The sequence below is a fragment of the Camarhynchus parvulus genome, chromosome 12 (genome assembly GCF_901933205.1).
Source record: "Camarhynchus parvulus chromosome 12, STF_HiC, whole genome shotgun sequence".
NCBI lineage: Eukaryota > Metazoa > Chordata > Aves > Passeriformes > Thraupidae > Camarhynchus > Camarhynchus parvulus.
Genome location: NC_044582.1, coordinates 17,530,782 through 17,556,950, shown reverse-complemented (window position 1 = coordinate 17,556,950; position 26,169 = coordinate 17,530,782). Strand labels below are relative to the sequence as shown.

Genomic DNA, 26,169 nt, shown 5'->3' with positions numbered 1-26,169 from the left:
GAGCAAGCTCCAGCACAGAAGGAAAGTGAACAGAAGGTGGGACTGGGGACTGCCCAGGAGAGCTACAGAAACCTGGCCCAAACTGCAGGGAAAAAAGGAGGAAAAGCAAATCAAATCCCAGGTGGAGATGAAGGTCTGTGGTTTTTAACACAGAAGTTTAAAATTCTTGGTATCTAGGGTTCTAATAATGCAGCACATAACTTAGGAGAAGAGCTGGGAGAACTGGGCTTGTCCAGCATGGAGAGAGAAGCCCAATTCCTATTTTCAACCCAACAAAGGCCAGAGCAACCAGATTTAAGTTCAAAGTCAGCATTAAGTTCAATGCCTGATTTAAGTTCAAAGCCAACATTAAGTTCAACGCCAATGTTCAACAAGAGGATCTCCAAAGGTCCTTCCCTACTTATATTCTTCCACAACTTTAATGGTTTCTCCTGCTCCCTGAATTTCAGTGTTGTCAGGAGATCTCAGTCACTGGTGCATCACCAGTGGCCACATTTTGTGAAGGCTGACTCAAGTTTTATCCACTTCCATTTCTTAACTGGGTGATGGGCAGCAAACCCCCCTCCTTCTGGTCAAGGAGAAGGTTTCTCCTTCTTTCTTCACTTCACTCTGCTCATCAGAGTGCATTCACTGCAAACTCTCATTTTAAATAATTATTCTGACTTGGTGCAATGCTTTCAAAGGCAATACAAAATTCCATACATATTTGAGAAGTGTCCAACCGCAGGTGAGCAACAGCATGGCCCAAAAGCCAGTCAGCTGGAGCCAATTAAAGCCTGATCAACCTCCCCTGACACCAGAAGGCCTAATTGAACTTCTCCCCTCTGTGCAAGATGGAGATTTTTGCCTTTTGCACAGAAGCCCAGAATGAAGGGTTTGCTGCTCTGAGCCTCTGCAAAGCATGATCATTATCAGAACATAACCATCAAAACAGGAGATGTCTGCACTGATTAAAATGATGCTGCTCCACCTTCTCAGAAAAGGAAAAAAAACCAAACCACTTCCTCTGCAAAGACCTCAGATGTTTAGTCCCAGACACCCATTTTTACCCCCCTGGCAAGCAGAAAATGTGAGCAGGAGCAAGTGACACACAGGCAGATTTAGAATTAAACTTCAAAAGCAAGTGGTTCATTAAGGAAACCAAGACATGTCCGAATGACTGTTAGCTACAGTCTAATAAAACCTGAGCCTGGTTTTAAAGAGGAGAAAAAAATAAGGCTAAAAATGCATGTTGACTGAAATATGTAAACTTACAGTGGAAATCAATTGGTATTTATAGCTGCTGAATAATGCACTCATTACTATTCATTCTCATTACTGTGCATTTTGCAACTGTCACAAAAAATTCAGTGACTGACTGACAGCTTTTAAAATATTTTTATGCCTCAAGAACCAAAATAGCTGAAAGAGAGCTGGAATTACAAATTCAAAAAGACTGGACAAACTGCCAGTAGTGCAGCAATCTAACCATGTCTTAATTCCTGGTTTTAAGTTCAAATCTCCCCAACATTCTATATTAATTAGAATAATCATTTTGCTTTTCTCCCTTTTTGGGAGGGGGTTGAATCATGTTTCACTTCTATGTGCCTTTGTTGTTTGAAAAATCTCTGTATATCAGGAAGGGTACCAGCAACATTTTCCCCTAATTAGTCCATAAAAATGCTAATTTCTCTAATGAATCAGATTGAAATATCACAGGAGTAGGTAATAGCACAAATACAGAGTTTGCTTATGGGGTAGGCTTTTGCTAATCACTGCCACAGCACTGGGCAGCTCACAAAGCCAGCACTCTAATGAGGTTAGAGAGGCAAGACATGCTCATCTGAATTTTTTTGGTATAAAAAAGAGACAGTTACTTGCCTGTGCAGTCACAGCATCCTTGAATTTGTGTCTGTATGTGAAGAAAACCAGATCCCCAGCATTTACAGCCCAGCTTTTCCATCCCCACACACTCAGGTCCTCTGCCTGTTTACTCAAGCTGAGGATGGGGCCATAAATCTTTATCCTGCCCAATTTCATTGTTAACATAATCCATTTCTGAGACAGATAAAATAATACTGCCCTTTTTTTCATGGACCAGTAGCTAATAATGTCACCAGTTTGAATGATACAAGACTGAGATCATTGTCTGTCTGCCCCACAGCATCTTTCTCTCTAATTTTTTTCCTGCCCTTACACTTTGGCTCCTGCCTTCAGTGCTGGCACATACTGAGGCACTTGTATCCAAGCTGCAGATCTAGGAAGGACTGGTCTCTCTCCTAGTCAAAAATCTAAGAGAATCAATGAGCTCTTAGAGGAAATCTCCTAGGGTTTGACCTTCAGGGTGGCCTTTTACTCTTTAAACCTCATGTAAAACAGCGATTCTGCCAGTCAATCCTTAGTAAAAGATTTAAAGAAAGGGACTGTTGCCTATTGGTGACACCAGAAATCTAAGCAGGAATTAAGCAGCTTGAAAAAGCCTTTAAATTCAACTCACCATTCTCCCTGAGCTCTCCATATATTCTTTATGGGCCTGTGTTCCCCCAGCCCTTTGATCATTTTATATTGAAGCAGTCTCTTGTTTAATACGCAGCTAAGATGACTGCAGGATAACATCAAAACAGGGGGGAACAGAAAGAACATGAAAGAATATGAAGTCAATGGCTTTGCCAATCACAATCCACAAACAGGGCTGGTTAAAAGGCTCAGCATTACAGAGCTGCCTTTATGCTCTCACAAAGCTTCACGCAGCGTTAAGGCCAACGACAAACTGAGACTAATGATTAAAACTACACTGGGCTGCCTTTCTCCTGCTTTAATTGTTGCTTGCTTTGCTCAGAGGTAGCAGATCTGCAAACACAGCACCTGTCTTTGTCCCACAGGTTCTCTGCACCAGCTGGTCTCACCATCTTTCTGTCAGGAATTAGAGTTTCCAAGCCAGGGTTTCCAATAAAACGTGGTCTATCATCCTTGTGCCATCACAGATTGGTTTTGTTTGGAACCGACCTTAAAGTTCATCTTGTTCCAAGCCCCTGCCATGGGCAAGGACGCCTTCTACTAGACCAGGTTGCTCCAATCCCATCCAAGCTGGTCTTGAACACCTTACAAAGGAGCTCCTCTAACAAGTTCCAAAGGTATTTTTGACAAGAAGCGAAAAGGGAGAAGGGTGTTCACTGAAATCTTCCTCAAGAACATCAACCCACTTTGACAAAAAAATAAAGAAACAAATCCTAGTTACACAAGACTTTGACTTCTTGATCCCAAACAACTTCCTGGTGCAGAATTAACATAACAACTTCCTGGTGCAGTATTTACACAAAAATCCACAGCATGCTTTGGACGCCAGACAGACGGAAAAGTTGATGTCTTCTGTCTAGAACTCCTCTCACACTTGGTTTTCATGCCATATTTCTTGGCTGCCTACACTCATGTTAATCTGCTAAAATCACTTTACCCACTTGGAAGGCAACATTTCAGTTCTATTATTCATCAGACAAGCAGCTCCATGACTGACTGACTGCTAATGATCCTTCCAGTGCACTGCACTGACAGTCGCAGTCACGGCAGCAATTTATTCCTCCTCCCAAGGAGCCACGAGGTGGGAGCTGAGCCCCATTGAAGTTGGTGACAAAGGTTTCAGTTGTGCTGGGAATTCATCTTTTAATGGGAAGAGACCTGCCTTAAGTGTTGTTTAGTGTGTGATGTCACCAGCCCCAGATAAGAGCTGACGGGAGGAAAAGGTGCACGCTGCCAGCGGGGCCAGGAGGGGACACAGCTCTGGGGGCTCTGCTCGCTGTCACATCCCTGTCACAGGGCCAGACAGGATTGTCCCACATTCCCTCCCAACAGGGAACAGCCTCAGGTCTGCTCAAGCCCAGCGTGCAGTTGCTGGAAACTTGGGGTGATGGAGAAATCCCATTTACATTTTCAATTTTTCAGACCCAGGGAGATGCAATCCCTGCTGCAAAAGGAGTTTGGGACAGTTGTGGCAATGTAAATTCCCAGTGTAAATTCCCACTACTCCTGAATTTCTTTAATAGAAGCAAGAGCTAAAAAGACAATAAATGAGATGGCAAAGCAAACTTTCCCTGACTTCTTTTCTATTCACCATCCTAGACATGCTGGCAAAGGGGGGAACACAGAGAAGATGAACATTGTCCAAAATGCTCACTTCTTCCACAAAAAGTTGTAGTTTTCACTGGAAAATGTTTTGTGTATGTAAATGAGAAACAGAAGATGAAATCCTAGTGTTACCACATTTTCCTGAATCACAACAGGCTTTTGAGGATAATTTTACTGCTTTGTTTGGGTTTTTATGCCTTCCAAATAAGCTATCCTGACTTGTCCTTTCTCTCACCTTGTCCTACTGCCTCAGTCTCCCTCACTTACATAAACCAAAGTGTCTCATTTCTGCATCTTTTCATTCCTATTCCCTCGGGAAGGGGAAGGGGAGGGAAAGGGAAGGGAAAGGGAAGGGGAAGGGAAAGGGAAAGGGAAAGGGAAGGGGAAGGGAAAGGGAAAGGGAAAGGGAAAGGGAAAGGGAAGGGGAAGGGAAAGGGGAAGGGAATCTGTCTCCTGAGGGCAGAAGAATGAGGAGCCAAGCAGTTTGGAGCAGGTATTTGGGAGCAGCAGGTTTTTAGCAGCCACCCTGGCCAAAGCAAGCTGAGGGATATTGTGAGTAAATCCATCTTTCTCATGTGGTTAAAACCACAGGCAGTAAGTTCAACTTGATGATCCTGAAGGTCTTTGTGAACCTGAATCATTCTCTGGTTCTAATGCAAAAATCCTCTGTGCAAGTTACATTTCAAGAACTTTACCTTAAAACAGATCCTCCAAATATATTAAAAAACTATTCAAGCCAAATTCACAGCCCAGACCATGCCATTTTATTCAAATGAATTTTTCTGTGCTTCTGTATCAACTGATTTCCTGTTGCTGGTCCTTTGTTCTGGGCAAGGCTCATTTTCCCTGTGCTATTCCAGTGCCACCAAAGCAGCCAGGTGACCTCTGAGGACGAGGAAAATCCAAGCTCCTCATTCAGGATCAGTCTCTGGAGCATCTAAACCACTGAAGCCTTAAACAATCTGAATTTCCTTTTCTGAAACCTCCTTGGTTTTTTGAATGCAAAAAATCATTGCTTAAATTACCAGCAATTTTTATATAGTGGAAGGACAAAAAGAAGAATGATAAAAATAAATAATGATTCCTATTGATATGGGCTATAAAAAAGTGGTGTAAATAGAGATGGGTTGTAAAAACTACCTTGAATTACAAAGCAGAATCCACAAGAGCAACACACCAGATGAAAAGTAGACAGCGAAATAAATAAATAAATAAAAATCAATGTGCACTGTACTGGTTGTTTGCGAAATTAGACAATTAATTCTGTGTAAACTAACCTATCAGGAAGGCACACTGTGGGGATTCAGAGAGCTGATATTGCAGTACACTGGATTAGGAAAGAATGCTTTAATGAGATCCCTGGAGAGTCTCCATGGACTTGGACCATCCTCTCCAAAAGATCATTTTTACCCCATTTAACTGCCAGTGTGTTGTGTCTCTGATACACACATGAACAAAAAGAAAAAAAAAAAAAAAAAACCCTGAAGAAAACCTACAAATAAAGGGCACTGTTAACACAATGACCAGGACCAATGAGAATGGTGCTTTTCAGGCTCAAAAATGACATTATGTCATTTTCAACACATAGGAGCCATCAGAAAGAACATCTGTGTATTAAACCCACTGCACTTAAATCCATTTACAGCCTGAGTAGCAGCAGCATAAAGAAAGCTTTTACACACAGGAGGGTGTAAAAAAACCCTGTAATAACAATAATAAAAAAATAAAATCACATTGTGCTCGCCAGAACAATCTGCAACCTGGCTTTTATTAAAATTTGATTTTTCTTTAAGTAAAGACCTAGTGTGGAGCTTGCCAAGTGCAATAAATGCCCCAGTTTAACGTGATTTTTTCAAATAAACTGGAGAAAACAACCTTGAGCCCCAAACCCAAAATGGCTGTATTTCAAAATGATCACTTGCTGTAAAATAACAGCTGGAAAACAGCAAGGCAGAATGTTTTGGTGAGGAGCTGAGCAGTAGGGTTAGAAGCTGTTCTTCTATTTGCAGATTCTCTGTAAAGACTTGTATAACCACATTTACGCCTTCAATCTCAGCAATCAATACTCTCAGCTTTCCGAAAGCTTTTCCAGGGAAGCCTGTGGGTTTTTCTTACTCTTGTCTGTTTTACACAGATGTTTCTGCTACTGAGGCCTGAGATCAGAGGGGAAAACACCCTGAAAATTTGAAATGAAGCGCAAATAAATAAACAAGCCAATAGAGAAATGGAAATAAACCCTTGGAAACATTTAAGCCAGCCTGTAAATTAAGATGAATTCTTTTCTCTCCAACTCCACTATTGGACTTCATGCAAGGACCAAGTCTCTGCCTCAGCAGCAGAAGGTGCTGGACAGCTCTGACTGTGAGACCAATGTTTATTTCCAACAGGGCCATTCTTTGGAAAATCAGCAGGTTTGGGAGTTAGTGGGTTAAGGAGTTGATAGGAACACTCACGGCTGAAGCACGAATGAATGCAAAGCACCTGAATTCTCATTGTGCTGCTCCCATTTTACCTGGCCAGCTGATGACACCCCCTCCATGGGACACCCCAAAAGCCAGGCTGGGAGAAGCCAACAGGAGAATTCCCATGGACAGCCACCTCCAGAGCCTGCCCTCCACAGGGGAGCGCACTCCAGCCTGCTCTAATCGCCCCTAATTGATTTTACACCACCAGGAAACCCAGAAACAGTTCAAATACAGTCTTTGAGTCCTAATATTTACACGGGCAAACATTTGTTTATCTGTCAGCTGTGTAATCCCAGGGCCTCTGCAGAGCCTGGGACAGGCTCTTAAGTAGCTTTCTCCAGTTTTGATTAGCTGGCTGCAGAGCCAGGCCTATAAATATTCCTAACATTTGCACCCAATGGACCGAGTGTTTTGTTGAGCAGACTAATTGGTTCACAACCCCTGCTAAGTATCAGCGCTATCATCCCCCACTGCCAGGGGCTACGATCATCATTAGCCAAGTGACAATCTCCTGGAGAATTTGGGCTCCTTAATCTCCCTTCTCCCCGAGGACATCAGACTTATTATGGGTTAAAGCTCTCCGAGTTGGCTCTGCTCCTTTCCGAGCCTGGATGCTCAGCACTGAAGGAAAAACCACCCGAATGTGGGGGCACAAAGGAAATTCGTGGCCACATCTCAAAAAAGGTGATCCAGAGGGAGAGATTTTGGTGCAGGGAGACAGACCCTGCCTGCACACACATTTCTGCAATTTCATTATTTCCAAGAGATGTATGAATTAACAGATGCCTGATGAAAACAGTCCTTGATCAAGCACCAAACCACATTGACCCCAAAACATCCTGGCTGGGGAAATTCTGGGGGCTGCAGAACCCCTGAGAGCCAGCAGGGTTCAGGACAGGAGCATTAAACCACACTGACCCCAAATCATCCTGGAAGGGAAAGTTCTGGAGCTGCAGAACCCCTGAAAGCCAACGGGGCTGGGGACAGGAACATCAAACCACAGTAACCCCAAAACATCCTGGAAGGGAAAGTTCTGGAGCTGCAGGACCCCTGAAAGCCAGCAGAACTGGGGACAGGAACATCAAACCAACACTGGCCCCAAAACATCCTGGAAGGGAAAGTTCTGGAGCTGCAGGACCCCTGAGAGCCAGCAGAACTGGGGACAGGAGCACTGCAGAGGGAGGAGCAGAGCAAGAGGTGAAACACAGGCCAGCTGCTGGAACAAAAGGTAAAAAGGAGAATAAAGGTGGGGAAATGAAAGGCAAACTGTGAGGAGATGGCATGTCCTCAGTCAGGCAGAGCCCACACAGAGAGGAGCAGCTCCAGATAATGCAAACCTGACCTTGTCTGGGCTGGGACTGGGAAATGGAGATTTAGGCAAGGAGCACGGAGATTCCTCTGTGCTCTGTTTCATCAGGAACAAAGTTCTGCTCTTAAACTTGGGACATCCTTTCACACTTTGGATCCTTTCATGTTTTTCATCCTTTCATGTTTTAGATCTGGAGAGTTAAGGTTTTTTTTTTCCTTCCAAAGCCACACAAATCACCGACACCAATTTCCTGGAATAGCTGAAAAAACCCCACCACGATGAAGAGGAACATCCTCTCCTCATTGCACCTCTCCCCATCCAAAATGAGAGCAAACACCTTGGCAGGCACAAAAAGCCCTTCCTGGCCCTCTGAATTCCTGCTTTGGCACCAAATTCTTCCTCTTAAGAACACCTGTGCTCACTGATGCTGGAGACTCACCTGATAAATAAGATGTTAAAGCACCAGTCACCATCTGGAAGTGAAGGGGAAAAGGTAGAAGGGAAAAATCCTGCTTGGCCTTTCTGAGGTTTCCAGAAGGGAAGGGGTTGTTAAAGAGTGAATGGAAGCAGCTCAGTGATGGACAGGACCTCTCTCGTGTCCAAATTTGTACAAGGCAATGAACTCAGGCTTTGGTACCAGAGCTGCCCCCTCCCACCACAGCAGCCCATCTGCATGGAGAGCTTTATTTCTCCTTGAGCCACACTGAGAAATCTCTGCAGTTTGGAGCTTTGGAAAGCCTCCACATTCACATTTAATTTGAAATTATATCCTCCCTGTCAAAAAATGCCTGGGGGGCAAGTCACTTATGAAAAAAAAAAAAAAAAAGAAAATATAAATCTGAATCTTCTCGTCTGCTCTGAGTGATAACATCTGCCACTGAGAGGGCCAGTGCCAAAGACAGGATGAAGTTGTTCCTCAGAGAGGAGCACCCAAATAAAAAATATCCCAAAACAGAAGGAATCTGAACCACCTCCCAGGCAACACCTAATTATTAATTATTAGGAAGAAATAAACTTTAGTGTAGGAGCTTTCCAGCACTTCTCATGTGCCCACACCAGGCAGAAACCTGATTATCCTTATTTATAAATAGAAGGTATAACTGCATTTGTATGGGAACATTCATGAAAACACATTACAGGTGTGTAATATCAAATTTCAAAGTTCATAGCTCAGGAATAATTCGAAACATTTCATATGCTCCACATTGAGCTGCTTCACTTGTGTTTGTTTCCCTCTCAGGCACATCAGATATTGATGTACTCTGATTATTTTCAGGGAAGATAAATGTGATATCAGATTCAAGAGCCCAAGGCTAAAGCTACTGCCTGTTGCACAAAATGGTTTTGAAAAAAAACAAAAATATATCTATAGATACATCTCCCAGATGATTTTATTTTCCACGGACTGCCACCATGGTTAAACCATGCAAATACAGTAATTTAACTTATTGTGTGCACACACACATATAAAAACATAAATATATAACCATAAATATGTTTATATATTTATGTTTTTATATATATTTATTTATACTTTATATATATAAAATATATAAAAATCTATATTTATAATTTATATAAAATTTATATTTATATTTTATAGAAATATATTTTATTCGTATATATAAATATATGTGAATATATAAATTTTATATAAAATATTGTTATGTAAATATATTTTATATAAAATTTCTATATTCATAAATAAATATTTTATAAACACTTTATGCACTCAAATTTCAGCCTGTTTAGAAATGACCAGGCCACTCATTTCAAAGCAAACAGTGAAAACCCTTGCAGGAGACAGTTACAGGATCATCCATCCAGGGAGACATTAATTTCCCATCCCTCTATTTAGAAGCAACCTATGATCTAAAACATGAGGCTTCCTCAAGGGTCAGAATGGATTTGTTTCATTTGATGTAACTGAAGTTAAATTCACCAAATAGCCCCTGGCCTTCGGGAGGCTGAAGGAGAGGGATTCAATTGGATTCTCTGCTTTTCACAAAGATGAATAAAAATCACTTCAATAGGAAGCATCTGCTCAGCAGCCCAAGGTGCTCAAGATGCAACTGAGATGAGGATTCTGTACAGAATGCCTTAGAAAGGGCTAAAAGAATTATTAATAATAATTATTAGCATTTTAGATGCGCTGATTTATTTTTGCCTTTGATACAAAGCAGAACTGCATTAAAAATTAGAGATGTAAAAAGGACTAAATAAAAAAAAAAAAAGGGAAATATTAAAAGTCCCTTTAAGAAAGGAATGTGAAGAATCCTCAGGATTTCATGTACAGATGAAATGTTTCAAGGAATGGACATGACAGACACAGGTATTTATGAAAACAGGTGAGACAAGGTCAAAGAGCCACTCCAATGATCACACTGGAATTGAGACACAGCACGTTTAAAACAAGAGAGAAAATCACCATAATTACCTCTGTGACCTGTCTGACACGGGAAAAGTTATTGATACAAAGGGCAGGATGATTAGGAGAATGATTAGGTATTTCAAGTGCTAATAATGATACTTTCCCAAGGCAGAAGAATTTATAAGGGCTATTGATCTCATGTTTCAGGATGGGAGTCAAGCTGGGAGTGCTTGGGAAGAAGGGAAAATAAAATAAAATGATAAATAAAATAAAGTGATAAATAAAATAAAAATAAAATAAAAAATAAAATAAAAATAAAAATTGGAAAATAAAATAAAAATAAAATAAATAAAAATAAATAAAATAAAATAATGAAATGAAATGAAATGAAATGAAATGAAATGAAATAAAATAAAATAAAATAATGAAATGAAATGAAATGAAATGAAATGAAATAAAATAAAATAAAATAAAACAAAACAAAATAAAATAAAATAAAATAAAATCTTTAAGGGACAATTTGCTCCCTAATTGTGATGAGGGTTCAGGGGAGGAGAGAGGAAGGTTTGGGGCTTTTCCCAGGGTGTTGAGTCATGTGGTATTGGTTACTAACAGAGAGAGGGATTCCAACTTAATTGGATCTTTAATCGGATTGAATAGGGTAATTCCTACCTCTCTGCATTCCTAATGGATGTCACAATGGCAGGAGTTAAATGCTGAGGGGCTGCTCTGATTTGAGAGCAGCTTCCAGGAGATCCTGGGCAAGGACAGTTATTGGGATGTCCACTGAGAGAAAATGATCATCAGGGTGGATAGATTGCAGCAGGATTTTGGAATAATTACTGCCCACTCAGCCAGCTCTTACAGATAGGACACACATCCTTTGCTTTGCATTTTTTTCCCCAATAAATCAGTTTATTCCCATTTAGCAGCTTTCCTAATTCCAAGCACAATATGGCCGTAACCAGCCCAATTCCACACTCAGGTACTCAGTGCAAAATGTCCAAGGCAGAAACAGAGCTGCAGGTAATTGGAGCTCTAATTATCCCAAAGAGTTGATGGGTTTGTTAAATAGTCCAAAGAAACCACGTTCCTATTTCCACTGAAAAGATCCTAAAACAGTGACTCTCTTCCAGTCCCAAAACAATGCAGGGAGCGCTGCTAAACAAAGGTAACACCTTTGGGATGGAGTTGTAAAAATCCAGCATTATGTGAGTGATTTCCCTCCACATAACCATGGCAGAATATTCTCTGCTGTGGAGGTAAAGAAGGGTTTTGGAAATTTTTCTGGAGAAGTGATTTCCAGTCCTGGCTAAAGAGCTCCCATGATAGCAAAATTACTGACAGAGTTTAAGGCATCTGTTTCACTTCCCTTATAGCTGAAGAGCCACAGGAAAAAAAACAGCAACGAAGTCACCTGGAGCATGACTGCACTGCCCCACAGAAAATACACAACATTAGGTGTAAATTAATGATTATCTCATTATTAGGCACTGTAAGCAGTTGCAATGGAGTTATGTTTCTTGGAAAAAAGAAGTCTCAATCACTGCTCTGGTGAAACAACTGCAGAGAACAGACAGACAAAGAGAACACATCAAAAATCCTGATACCACTGAGATTTTCCTGTGGTGCCTTCAGTTTCAGCTTTCACATTTCCCAGACTCTGCACTGTATTCTGTGATCTGAACTCCAGATAAAATGTCAGCAGTTCTCTCCCAGCTCAGTCCCACAGAACAATCCTTTCCCAGCCCCAGAACCAAGGACACCGCTGCAGCTTCAGCCCCAAAAGTGCAAACAACAGGGAATGGAGGGGAGCAAACTGGGAGGGTGGGACTGCATCACCTGGAGCTGGAACTGGACAATGAACCCCAACATGGAAATGGACCAAAACTGATAAAAGTGAGAGAACTCCTGACCAGGAGTCCATCTGGGGTGGAGCCATGGCTGGTCTCCTGTACTGCCCAAGGGACACACCTTCATTTATTTATTTTAATAAATCCTATTATTTTAATAAATAAATTATTTATTTACACCTATTTATTTTAATAAATCCCTACTTTATTCCTTTAATTCTGTTCCAGGGAGCCTCTTTTCATTCTGAAAATTTGGTTCAGTGGCAGAATTATAAAGTTCTTCATTTCCTTTAACTCTTGTGTGTGCAACACTGATGGCAGCAAAGTGGGGGCACTCAGGAGACCCCAGTGACACCTCAGTGATGGATGGGACATCCCACCAATGCCCAGGGACACAGGACGTGCCCTTTGCTCCAGGGGAGGGTGGCACAGCCTTGGTGGGATCCCACCCTCGGGTCCATCCCTGCTTTTGGCAGCACCATCCTCTCCCCCAGCACCACAGCACTGCCAAAAGCCCAGACCACAAATAGGAGGTTTCTTTATCATCATTAACAAAGCCCAGAATCCAAAATTGCTGTTTTGACTGGGAGACAGATGACTCCAGCTCTGCCAACACCCAAGGTGCTCCCAATGCCAAAACTCACTTTGCTCACACATATGCTGCAATACTCTGAAACAGAAGCTCTGAAACTCCTTTCTTTGTCCTTTCAGTGCTTCTATTCCTCCTTTTTGTGCTTCCCATGTCAGTTCCTCCCTTTTCTTTCTTCTTCCTTGACTGCCCTTTCAATGCTCACACATTTTAAGGCCTTTGCACCTTTCTGTGCAGCACATTCTGTTGTGTTTTTTCCTATCCTCTGCAAATCATATCCAGCAACTCATGTTTGATTGTGTCACACGAGGTATCCAGTCTCTATCTGAACACATCCCAGTTCATTACAGTGGTTAATCACAGTTAAAAAAAAAAGTCTTTAATGTCTAATTTAAAATTGTCTGGCTCCAGCTTGCAGCCATTGGATCTGATTTTTCTTTTCTCTTCTTGATTAAAAAGCTGGATATGCTTTCCCCATGAAAATACTTGTCCCTGTAATCAAGTCCCCTCTCAATCCTCTTTTTGATGAGCTAAGCAGATTGAGCTCTAAATCTCTCACTGCAGGGAATTTCCTCCACTCTTCAAATCAATATTGTGGTTATTTCCTTGACTCTCCAGGTTTGTAAACCCTTTCTTTCAGCTGTTGACACCACAACTGACCCTGGCTTTCCAGCACTCTCATGGATTCAGATAAAATCCGTGTGTGAAAGGATCGTATTTGTCCTTCATCCTGCTGGGCTGCCCTTGCATCCCTGAAGTGTCCGAGGCCAGGCTGGGCAGGGCTTGGAGCAGCCTGGGACAGTGAAGGTGTCCCTGCCATGGCACTGGGTGGCATTTAAGGTCCTTTCCAATTGAAACCATTCCATGTTTCTGTGAAACAAGATTGCTGCCAGTTCCACACACCGGCTTTGCTGGGGTTGTTTGGTTTTGGCTGAGGTTTCACAGCACACCACCTCCAACAGCAGGAAACCCTGACACAAACCTCACTTATCCACATTTATCAAACCTGTAACTCCTCCCTTTCCAGAGAAGCCTAAATTATCTCTATTCATTATTTTAATTCATTCCTCTATCAACTTTTCCATTATTTTTCTGGGATTGGTGCCAAGCTCTCCAGACAATCATCTCTGACCTCTTCTGCTTTCCCCCTTTTCACATGGGCTTCTCCTGTATTCCTACAGAAGATACACAGGATAATGGAGCCAAAACCACACTGCCAACCTTGTATGACCCAACCTTTCCCAAAGATCATAACCAAGACTTTTTCCAACAGCTATTGACAGTCTCACCTCTGCCTCCCACCCCACTCCTGCCCACCCATCCCAGTTCAGCCGTCACAAAGGTACAGAGATGCCAAATCCACGGGCTGAGAACAAAAAACCATCGCACCAAACACCAACACATCAAACCAACACACCAAAAAGCCATCACCAGAGCCTGCTCAGAAAAACACTTCCAGAAGCTTCAGTGCTCTTCTTTAGCAAAAAATTTGTAAATTTGATAAAATTTTGTAAAGTTTTATTTTTAGGAGAATTCAGCTTTGACCCACCTATGTATTTGATCGGAAGCTGTAGTGATAGGGTTCAAATTGAAAGAGTAATGGGTTAAAATTAAAAAAGGGGGAAATTTAGGTGAAATTGTTCCCTATGAGGCTGGGGAGCCCTGGCACAGAGAAGCTGTGGCTGCCCCATCCCTGGAAATGTCCAAGGAGAGGTTGGACATGGCTTAGCTACAACAAGAAGATCTTTAAGGTCCCTTCCACCCCAAACCCCCTTTGGAATTCTGTATGACATCAGCTCAGTGAGAAGTTTGTTTCCCAGGAATTCCCTCCCTCCACCGCATCCCTTGGAGTGATATGGTTCAAATTGAAGGAATAATGGATTCAAACTGAAAAGAGGGGAAATTTAGGTGAGATATCAGGAAGGAATTGTTCCCTGTGAGGGTGGGGAGCCCTGGCACAGAGAAGCTGTGGTTGCCCCATCCCTGGAAATGTCTGAGGCCATGTTGGACAGGGCTTGGGTGCACCAAGATCTTTAAGGTCTCTTCCACCCCAAACCCCTTCGGAATTCTGTACAACATCAGCTCAGTGAGAAGTTTGTTTCCCAGGAATTCCTTCCCTCCACTGCATCCTTTGGAGTGATAGGGTTCAAATTGAAGGAGTAATGGATTCAAACTGAAAAGAGGGAAAATTTAGGTGAAATTGTTCCCTGTGAGGGTGGGGAGACCCTGGCACAGAGCAGCTGTGGCTGCCCCATCCCTGGAAATGTCCAAGGCCAGGTTGGACATGGCTTAGCTACAATGAGAAGATCTTTAAGGTCCCTTCCAGCCCAAATCCCCTTTGGAATTCTGTACGACATCAGCTCAGTGAGAAGTTGGTTTCCCAGGAATTCCCTGCCCCCAGGAGCACATTTAGGATCAGGAATTGATTGAACTTTCAGTGGCAGCCCCTGGCTGGGTGATGCTAAGTGGCCTGGACAGGCTCCCCTCTCCAAGGTGTGCTGCAAATCGCGGATTAGCGGCTCCGGCAGCGCCCGCAGCCTCGCCTGTCTGACATCATTTACCTGGCCTGAAATTACAGTTCAATTACTGCAGCAATATCTCATTCAGGCAGAACAAAGAAAGGGAAAATATGCAAATGAGCACATTTAAATTCACTTAATTTAAAGGCTTAAAATTTTTAAGGGCACGTTCTCTCTCCGGGGACATTTGGGTTCAGGGATTATAAAATACATAAAGCTATAAATGGTTAAATGGGTTGTCATAGCCTGAGCATCCAAACTTTGCATACATTATTCTTTTCAATGAGTGCATTATGTAATTAGCAGGGAAAATACACAACATTCCTGACTATATCCTATCCAGGGATAAAAAAATTGGTCAAACCACCCATTTCAGGGAGCTTTGTGCACAGACAAGCTCAGCATACATTTTGGAGGATCACAGTGGAAGAGGTTTGTAGGGAGAATACTGCTTATCTGCTGAATGCAAAGATTATTCCATTTTTTTTTTTGTGGTACACATGATAAGATTGTGAATAACCCTCCAGGTTTGTTGCCTGTTGTGGTTTTCATGGTTGTTTTTTCTTTAATGAACACTGAGGCATAATTTAATGCACCAGAGATGAAATTTTCCTCTTGCTATGCAGCTGGAATTCTGGGAGGTTTCACTGCACAGGGATGTCTGACAGGGGGAATGGCTGACAGGGAAAATGTGCTGCTCTGGCAGGATAATGAGGTACAATGCTCCAAAAGGCAGCATCCTGCTCACGGGGAAGGCGATGGGAGAAAATCCCTTTTCTTTAGGCGCTGCATCACCAAATAATTATTACAAAAAAGATAGAGAGGGACTACTTACAAGGGCATGTAGTGACAGAACAAGGGGGAATGGATTCAAACTGAAGCAGCAGGTTTGGATGGGATATTGGGAAGGAATTCCTCCCTGGGAGGGTGGGCAGGCCCTGGCACAGGTGCCCAGAGCAGCTGGGGCTGCCCCTGGATCCCTGGCAGTGCCCAAGGCCAGGCTGGACAGGGCTTGGAGCAACCTGGGACAGTGTCCTGAAAGTGTCCCTATCATGGCAAGGGGGTGGGAGGAGATGATCCTTAATGTCCCTTCCACCCCAAGCCACTCTGTCCCTCTGTGATTACTTTCTGGTGCCGCCACAGTGACTGCACTTCACCTTTAGTAAAGCTTTGTTCTGTAATACCCCTCAAACAGCTCCATTTTCAGCAATTCCCTGGGATATCATGCAGAGCTGAAGAGGCAAGCCTGGGCCTCTCCCAGCAGGTGAGCACTGTCTGGACAGGAATTAGCCAAAAATCAGGGTGAGCAGAGCCCTGGGCTGAGCTCTGCACGCACACAGACAGCAGGGAGGCTGCAATTCCACAGGCTCAGCAGAGATCATAAAAATCCCAGATTTAGGAGGAAGCCTGAGTCCAGCCCCACGCAGTCAATAACAGAAAGGTGCATTTGTCATGCAGGTGGTAAACCCTGAGCAATTACTGTGGATTTCAGCGCTAACCCTGTCAGTTTAATGGAGCAGGTATGGCTTAGCTCTGTACAGCTGGGACAGCCCTTTAATCACTGCTCCTCCTTACCCTTCACACCACTCTTGGCATTTGTGTGGCTCAGAAAACAGGAATATTCAGGGCTGTTTGCTGGGTGTTTGCTCCCAGTCCAACCAGAAGAGACTTGAGAGGAGGCAGCGTCACAGAGCTCCCAACTCTGCTGCCTGCAGAGCCCACGTGGATGGCGGAGTCTCCAAAATCCCAGATGGCTCCAGCCAGGGAAACTCAATCACCCTCAGCTGAAGCAGCCTCATTTGTATCAGTCAAGGACCTGAGCCATTACACCTCCTCCTCGAACTGCTTAGGCTGTAAATGAGATTTTCATCACTCCTGGGACAACAAGCTGACTCTGCTGAGGTCACTGGGAGTTTGAGCATCCATTTCAGCGGCGCCATGACTTCACCAGTGCTCTGCCTGGGCAACGTCCAGCCTGGAAGTCACCATGGATCATCCTGAAAATATGGTAATAAAATCTGCCACTAGAACTGGCAGATAGCAGCAGTTCAGCTCTGTGCCATTGTCTTCTGCCCAGATGCAACAAAAGGAATATTTATCTCAAAGGAATGGGGATGGTAATGACCAATATTACTACAGTTTTGACCAATGCCTTGGCAGAACTCAAAGCAAAACTGAATACAGCTTATTCCTGTAAAACTAAATAATAAAAAAACTCAGACAGGACCTCCTCTGACTTACAAGAGAAATCCTCTAAAATCTGTCCTCTCAATGAAGTTTCACTGGAACAAATTCATTGGTGGAGTGATATGAAAGTGACAAATAAAACACTGGGCCCTTATTCAGTAGAGCACTTGAGCAACAACCCAAATTTTAGGTAATAAGTTCACTGAACTCAGCAAACAGATTGTGGTTTGGAGTATTTTGCTTACAAAGAAGTAAAACCAACAAAATTATACAAACAACCATGGATTCAAGTGTACATACAGACCTGGATCAACCAACACAAACTGCCCAGAGGGAAGGATCTCAGTGATGGACAGACAGACACACGAGATCAACCTTGGGAAAAACATGTGGCTGCTTCCAAACCTACAATCTCTTCTTATTAACCATTCTCTGTTTTCAGTAAACTGCAAAAATAATGGTGCATTCTGTAAAAAGGCATGTGTTAAAAAAAACCCCATTGAGTTAATCACTCCTTCAGCTGAAAGAATTGTTGGGGATTTTTCTAACAGAAAAAAAACCTGCTCCCCAATAATAATTTCCCTTTCCCTATCAGCAGAGCAACCTTTCATCAGGACTGATTTTATCTGAAGCACTGGGGGTGCACACTGGCACCAGGCATCTTTTCCTGAGACATTGTTCCAGGTTTCCATCGGGTTTAATGCTGGAGCAGCACGTGACAGGACGGAGAGCTGCATTTTTCAAATCTCCTTTAAAGCTGTGGGAAGACTCTCCTTAAAGGCAGCCCTCTCTCCTTTCAAGTGCCACACAAGCACAGCAGGCAGCATTCAAAGCCACCTCTTCTGTGTCAGCCAGCAGGGGAAGCTGACAGGGAATTGCTTGTGTCACACTCCAGAAGTCACCAAAGCAGACACACACTGAAAGGTGGATGGGCCCAATCCTGCCTTTTTTTCTTTTTTTTTTTTTCCTACTCCTCTGAGTAGATTTCTGCCTTTCCCATTCACTCCAGCCAGGATGCTGCTCTGAATAGTGACTTAAACCTTGCAGAGTCATCCCACGGGCCTCCCAAAAAACAGAGAGGCTTGAAATGAGATTTCTGAAAGCACCAAAATCATCCATCTAAGCTGTATTGGGAGGTCAGAGGGCTTTGGCTCGCTGCAGTGTTTAGAGTTCTTGGGGGCTGCAGCCTGGTGCTCTCACTGCTTGCCTTGTTTGCAGTTACACTTTGTATTCTGCAGGAGGGCACAGAGACTCCCCAGCCATCAGAGCCCCTTCACCTGGGTTCATCCCACCTTTAAAGCCCTCTCAGAAGCAGGAATGAACAGCACAGGTGCTGCCTTTGATGCTCTCAGGAGGAGGGAGAGGAGGAGGAAGCAAATGCAGCATCAGCAGGCAGGGACAGTGGCACAGACCAGGCTGGGGACCAAAAGCCCTCCCAGAGCAATGCAGAGGTGCTGCTCTGAGGATAGACACCATGGCAGTGTCACCTCTCCACCCGTCCCTGGCTGCAGACACGGGCAGGGCTCAGCAGGGACACTGCCAGCTGTGGTTTGGGCACAGGGACAGCCTGGGCTGTCTGCGGTCACCTGTCTGCAGCTTGGCCGGGGCTCTCTCAGCCAGACTGGGAAGCAGCTGGTGAAAATCTCCTCCAAAGCTGCTCCCTCCCAGACACAGCCCTGCCCAGGCTCCAGCACTGCCTCAGGCCAGCATCCAGACATCTCAATTCTGCTGGGCCACAGACCAGGAGCGAAGGTGGGGAGGGATCCAAGCAGGTTCGTCCCTGTCGTCCCCAAACTCCTCTTCACCCTCCCTTAACCCAAATCACCACACCTCTGATTTAACCCTGTCTTGTTGCAAGACAGAAAAAAACAAACAAAAGGAGAAAATCACCCAAAGTTGGTAATTTTCTTCACAAATGGAGAAAAGAGAGGACTAGCAAGGGTCAAAAGAAAATAGGAAGAGAAGCCCTAATGAAGAAAGCAACAAAAGTTTTGTGCTTCTAACATGGAACAGGATCTGCACTTGGAAATCACACTGAAAACCACAAGCTAGTTAAGCTGTAACAATAATCACTACTTTTCATGATAAACTGTTCTCCATCTGCATTATTTTTGATCTTCACACATCCAGGTGCAATGAAGGAAGAAGGGAACATCTGCTAGGGAGTGCTGAAACCCCAGAAAATAACATCAGCCCAGGCATCACTCACTGTGTGCTTCATGCAGGGTGCCTGGACACGCTGGGAGGAGAAACCTCAGGCACCAAATACCACCAAGCACCTTCATCTGTTTATTGTGCAATCACTAATCAGCATCTGGGAATGCAAATGCACTTACACAGGTCAATGAATAAAACAGAAGAGAGTAGCTAAGGGAAATAAAAGATGCTAAATACAACAACCTTGAGTTTCGAGCGCCGACTTTGTTACACAGAAACAACAGGGGGAAAAACAACTCACAGCAAAGTCAGCCAAGCTCACAAGTCTTCACCTGAGCTCTTCACCTGAGTCTGTCTGAGCCTAGAAGGGCAATTAATTACAGGTACACAGACTATGAACTGCAATAATCTTAGCCTAGGAACAGTGACAACGAGCTGGGACTTGGTTCAGTGTGGTCTCAGCAGTTCCTGTGGGCACTGCCACAATCCCCCTCTAGTCCTACACACAGTGAAATATTCAATACTCAAGTTCTACAAAGAGAAGTACCTGGATTCCTTTTTCCCATCCAGAGGGAAGAAATCTTCCCTGCTATTTAAGCAGCATGAATGCCATGACACCCTGCAGCTCTCCCAGCCCTAGCAGCCTTTCCCTAGGCACACTTCCAGCAGGACGAGGATTTGTCTGTACGGACAGAGAGCAGAGCTCAGAAGGGTGGAGATAAGCAGAGCAAGAGGGTGCTGGGAGCCCCAGGTGCACCCACCACACTGCAGAGCTTTGCTCCAGCTCAGCATGGAAAGCCCATTAGCAGCTGCAGTGCACAGAGGGAGCTGCTGAAATATCCTGGCTCCTGACTTATCCAAACTCCCCCTGGGGGTTCCCTGGCCCTGGAACCCCAACAGAAGCACAGAGAGTGGGGATGGGATGCAGGATTCCCTCCCAAGGTGCAGCACAGGTGGAGCCAGGGGGAACAAAAAAGAGCCCACTGACCAAATTATAATTCATTGAAGCCCATGTTGGTACTTCGGGTAGGTAATCATGGTAACATCCATCTTCCTTCTGCTCTTTGAGTTATTCCCTTACCCAACAAGATCTGCTAAGGACCCAGGGTCTGCTGTGAGGAGAAGCCAGCAGAGCTGCCCAGCCCTGTGGGCCAGGGGATAACTCAGACCACAACCAAAGCACACATTCCTGGTTTCATTTCAAGTGGAGCTCAGGGGAACCCCACAGACCTTGCAGGATTTCACACCTCATGACAGCACATTCAAACAGCACCTAGTGGATGAATTGCTTTGATAGAACTTGTCCCACTAATGATTTGGGGGTTTTTAGGAGTCTAACCAAGAAAGGACAATTGAAACTTGTTATAAGACACGGAGCACATCACCACCAGAATATGGTACAAGATTCCTGCTCTGTTTTCATTGCCAGGCTGCTCCCACACCCTGTGCTGGGACATCAATTTTCATTCTCCACGATTTAGGGTTGTTCTAGGGTGGGCTTTGTGCTAGCAAAGAACCCATGATCTGTAACAAAACTGAATTTCTACTTTACTGGACAAATATACCAAAAGAAATTGTGGCATCTTGGTGGGTTGCTAAGCAACCAAGAGCTCCAGTGTCACTTGTTTGTGATCAATTCAAGTCATTCACAGGGCTCTGAAGCACCAGCTCAGGAATTCCAACAAAATCTGTGCCTTGGGAAAGCCAGGGGGACTTCCTGACACACAATAACACTTTCTTTCCTCGAAGATAAACTTTGTAGATGTTCTTTTGATCCGTGTGATATGTTAATCCATTATTCTTAACATACTGCTAATGAGAAAAGCTATAATTAACTAACTACAGCATTGTAATGCGTGCAAGATAAACTGATCTAATTAGTAGTGTTTAAAGTAGTCCCTGTCCTCTCCCACTGGGGAAAGGAGCAGATCCTTCCTGATCACAGGAGCAACTGTCCTCAGCATCGTTTCATGTAAAGAATAAATTCCTTTTTGTTCCATTTTTCCCTCCCAAACAGAAGTGATAAAGTGAATTTTTACTGGCAAACAAGGTGGCCCCAGTCCAAGCCTCTCGAGGTACACATGCAAGCTGTGAATAATGTAATCTTTCATTTAAATCAGGCTTATCTGTTGGCTTTCTTGGGGTGAAGAAGTGGACTGTTATATTTTCATGCATGAAGTTTAATTACTGAAGTAGCTCATACTAAATGCCCACAATAGTTGCACTCATTGAGTTAAATGTATATTGCCAAGTAATATACATTTATTCTGTATAAACAATAAAGTCTCTTTATTTCAGCCTTACATTCAAGATTCATCCCATCCCTATTTTGATAAAAAAACTATAATAAACAGGAAGAGTTTAAAACCAAATTGGTTTCCAAGCTGTGTGCTGCATATGGCAGAATTTCAACTCCTTGATTGCTGGCAGGTGGTTTTTTACTGAAGATACTTAATGATAATTTCATATACACTGGGCAGTATTTCTAAAGAAATTACCTTCTGCAAATCTCGGTGTCCTGTCCTGTGCATCTTATTTTAATGTCACATGATCTGGACTTGCAGTTCCCCTGCAAGCCAGACTCCACTGACAGCAGATGCTCAGCCTAAATGAGCACCAGAAACTGGTGAACCAGAATTTCCTAATTTTTAATGACCCATTGAGAGAAAGAGGGCTTTATTTGGCTTGGGTTTTTCAGAAACACAATGAAAATTTATTACTTTTAAGCAAGGGAGAAGTGTTAATACAGCAGGAGTTGTGCACTCTGGTATTTCTTATCAGAAGATAAGCAGAGGCACGTGGGAAGCAATGGCCAGAGGATGGCAAGCACAGCTCCAACGAGGTAACATTTCACATTCATAAATGGCCAAAAATATATATTTATTTAAAGTACAGCTTTTCACCTCCTCTCCTTTCCTCGGGCCTGGATCTAAAGTTGTAACATTTATTATTTATTGCTCATGGAATGGGATTTGGGGAGCTCCACAGCACATATCAACTTGGTCACACCAAACCCTTGGCAAGGACACAGAAGTGCCACCTGTCACCACTCTGGTGAAATATTTCAAAACCACATTTCAAGCAAAAGTATTCCCAGGTAGTGCTGAACACCTGTACATAACCCAACAAAACACAGCTCAGTTCCTTCCTACCCCAAAAGACGCCAAGTATCCCTAAGGATGGAAGCGGCAGATGCAAAGCCCACGTACATTTGCTGTGTCTGACTACAGGAAAACAAAATCTCCTTGGGCTGCGTTGCCAAGCTCCCCGATGCTCTCTGATCGTGCAACACAAATCGATAACGCACAGCCCAGACACCGAGCCCCAGCCATTCCAGCAGCTCTCCCGCAGCGCTACACGGGGAACTACATCGCTTCCCAGGGAAAAAACCAACCTGGGCACCTCGGGAATTGTTTAGGAACTGCAGCGAAACCAACCCCAAATCCTCTCTGAAACCGTTTGGGAAGCTGAAACAAGTGTTCGCCGAGATGCAGGACATCAGAATCGCAAACTTGAGCCCACCTAAAGCAGCACGGGACTGAGCCGGCAACCCCCAGCCGAGCCCCCGGTCCGTGGCTCTGTCCCCTGGCCCTGTCCTCTAGTCCGTGGATCTGTCCCCCGGCCCTTCCGCGCTGTGCCCCGGCTCCGCACCCCCGGAACTTCCCGCGGGCAGCGGCTCCTCCGCCCGGGGAGCCGAGTGCGGGGAGAAGGGGCCGGACCGGCTCCCCGGGACCCCTCGATCCCCCCGCTCGGGCTGAGCCCGGCTCCGCTTGCCCATCGCTCCGCAGGGCTCAGCCGCCGCTGCGGGACCAGGTGCGGTGCCGGCAGCAGGAAAAGCAGTTTTCAAACCAGAGCGATAATAATAATTAAAGAGCGCTTTGGGAGCCGGGCAGGGCGGCCCCGAGGCCGGACACCCCCGGAGCCCTCCCCGCTGCCCCGCCGTACCTTGAGCCCGGGCGGGCCGAGGGGTCCCGGTGGCGGCGGCGGCTCCGCAGCCCCGTCCCGGCGCTCCGGATTAATCGCTCCACCCCGAAAAAAAAAAAAAAAAAGGGGGAGGTAGGGGGGGAGGGAAGGAGGGGGAGCGGAAAAACCCAACGCAACCACCCCAAAGCCAGCCCCGCTCCACACCCACGAGGAGGGAGAGGGTCCCTCCGTGACTGGCATCGCTATCTCCTCCGGCGGAGCTTGCAGGCAGCCATGGCAACGAGCCCCGCGCTCCCCACGGCCTCCCCCGGGCCACAGCCACCCCCGCCCCGGCTCCGGCCCCGCTCCGGGTCCCACCTGCCCGATCCGAACCCCCTCGGCCGGAGCCGGCTGCCGGCGGCACCTCCGGCCCCGCTGCTCCGGGCGGCACCTGCGGATGCAGGGAGGGAGGAGAGGACGGAGCGAGGGCAGCCCCTGCCCGCCCCCAGCCCGGGGGGGCCGTCCCGCAGCCGGGCAGGTGCCCCCAGGGCCGGGCAGCCCAGAAGCGGGCCGGGAGGAGCGGAACGGAGCGGCCGAACCGAGGGCGCTGCCCCGGCGGAGCCGGGATGCTCTCGCTCCGGCGGGCAGCGGCTCCGCCGAAACCCAGGCGAGGAGGAGCGAGGCGCTGCCGGGGAAGGGACGGTCCCCGCCGGGTCTCACCCCTCTCAGGGCTGCAGAACTGTCGGTGCTTTTCAGAGAAAAGGATGGAGATTAAGAAAACTGCAACTGGGTTTAGCCCTTCCCCCTTTAGCCCTACTAAACCCTCATGCACCCCATCATCCCAACACCGAACCTCTTTTCGGTGGGAAGAGGGAAAACCCTCTTTTCCTCGGCTTTCTTTTTGGTTTTTTGGGGTTTTTTTGGGCAAATGCCCCCCTGTGTGCTGTACATGACCACAGAACCAGCTCAGGTTCGCGGGTGCGATTGAGCGCCCGGACTCCGCCTGGGCGCTTCATGCCCCGAGCCCTGTGTGGAATGCGCTAAATATTTAAGTGATTGGTAAAGACAGTCGTCACAAATCTGCCAGTCATTGTCTTAAGCACTCCGTCCCGAGCGGTGGGGAAGGTCGGACAGAATCATTTTCATGAGGGCTCGGACTCCTCAGACGTTTCTGTCTCGCTGCTGACCTTTGGGTGCTCGTCTTTTCCCTGAGCCTTGCCTAATGCAATGAACAATAATCACAAAGTAACATTCACGGACATTAAACCATAAACCCACCCTACCGAAGCACAGTGGCACTCCCGGGGATTATTAGCATTTGGGTTAAAGATTTTTGGGGCAGTGGCAATTGGAATTTGTGGATGTACTGGCCAACTGGTGGTGTTTATCTACTGCAGATTTAAGTAGGTGAGCTTGCCTTTTGGATGAGGAGTAAATAATTAAATTTAAGGGAAGGCATTATAAAGATGGCAGTAAAAGAAAAAAGATCTGAAAAGTAGAAGGGAAAAGGGCAGAATAGTTTAATATATTTGTTAAGTAAATGCAAAACAGTTCAAGCAATGGTAAGTTTGGAGTCATGCAAAGTCAGGCAATTAATAGATAGAATTTTTATATTCAACTATGCATGAGTGAGCTGGCACCAATATAAATGCATGGAGCAGAGCAGGGAAAGGTGCTGAGGAAGCTCTGAAGTTGGGCAGATTTCTGTGCGGCAAACACCCAGCACACCAGAGGACTGGGAATCCTCCCTTTGGATCCTGCCCTCCACGCCAGATCCTGAATTGAGTCACTGTTCCATCCAAAGACAGTGAAATGTTATATTTACAGCACATTGCTTTCCAAAGCAACCAACAGCTAAGCAACAGACCTGTGCCCTGTGAGGGGAAACTCAGGAAATAAATGGACAAGGAGGCAGCTCCAGAGGAATGTCTGAGGGCTGCCCATGGATTGAAAAGCCATTTGAGCCAGCAGAGATTCACTCCAGTCCAGAGGTCTGGAGATTCACTGGAGCCTTGGCAATAACTGGAAGCGCCGAGTGTGGGAAGCTTCTTGTCTGGGAGCAGAGATAAGAGAGCTGGGAGAGCCAGGGAGAGCTGGCATTGCCCCTGCTGCCATTGCCAGGAGGATGAAAAGTGAGGCCAGGGACTCTCACTCACCCTGTTGGAACCCTGGATGCTGAAAATTTTAGACTTTCTGTGTTGAAAGGCACTGAACCTCAGGAGAACACTGCATTTGACCTGGGGCCACGGAGCAGGCTTTCAAAATTGAATGATAGAACGGGGATTATGGGTGTGGAGTTCGAATAGAAGCGTGTAATATCACATGGTGGAAAACTCAGAGTTTAAGGTTTTAGAATGTAGTAATATATATATATAGAGCTAAGATGGAGGTTTTAGGGTGGTGGCTGGTCCTTTTTCTTCACCTTCTTTTCCATAGGTTTGGGTGGTATCTTGTAATTGGACAGAAAAGTCCGCATTGTGGAACATGGGTGATTAGTTATTGAGTTAAAAGTAAACATAATTTAGGTGTCATTTCTTAATTGGATAGTTTTTCCTTAAAAGACCTTGTAGAGATAGATATAGGGTCATTTTGTAGCTTGTAAGACTGTAATATAGATAAGAAATAACAGACACCTGAGTCTGAATGCAACATCGACATCACCCTGCCCAGGCAGTGCTGAGCTCCTCCCAGGGTGCCTCGGCAGCACCAGGAGTT

At 45.1% G+C, this 26,169-nt stretch overlaps 1 protein-coding gene across 7 annotated transcripts in view; it reads right to left on the bottom strand.

Moving 5' to 3' along the window:
* The window catches only part of CHL1 (cell adhesion molecule L1 like), a 129,609-nt gene extending 105,537 nt beyond the window's left edge, over positions 1 to 24,072 (bottom strand). For 4 of the 7 annotated variants that reach the window (XM_030956550.1, XM_030956554.1, XM_030956553.1 and 1 more), the window contains exon 1: positions 23,497 to 23,658. The gene's annotated coding sequence lies outside the window, so the exon portion shown is untranslated. Of the gene's footprint in view, positions 1 to 23,496; positions 23,660 to 23,832 lie in introns of those variants that run through there. The other 3 variants (XM_030956548.1, XM_030956551.1, XM_030956549.1) reach the window with 2 other exon arrangements.
* Positions 24,073 to 26,169: the final 2,097 nt, after the last annotated feature.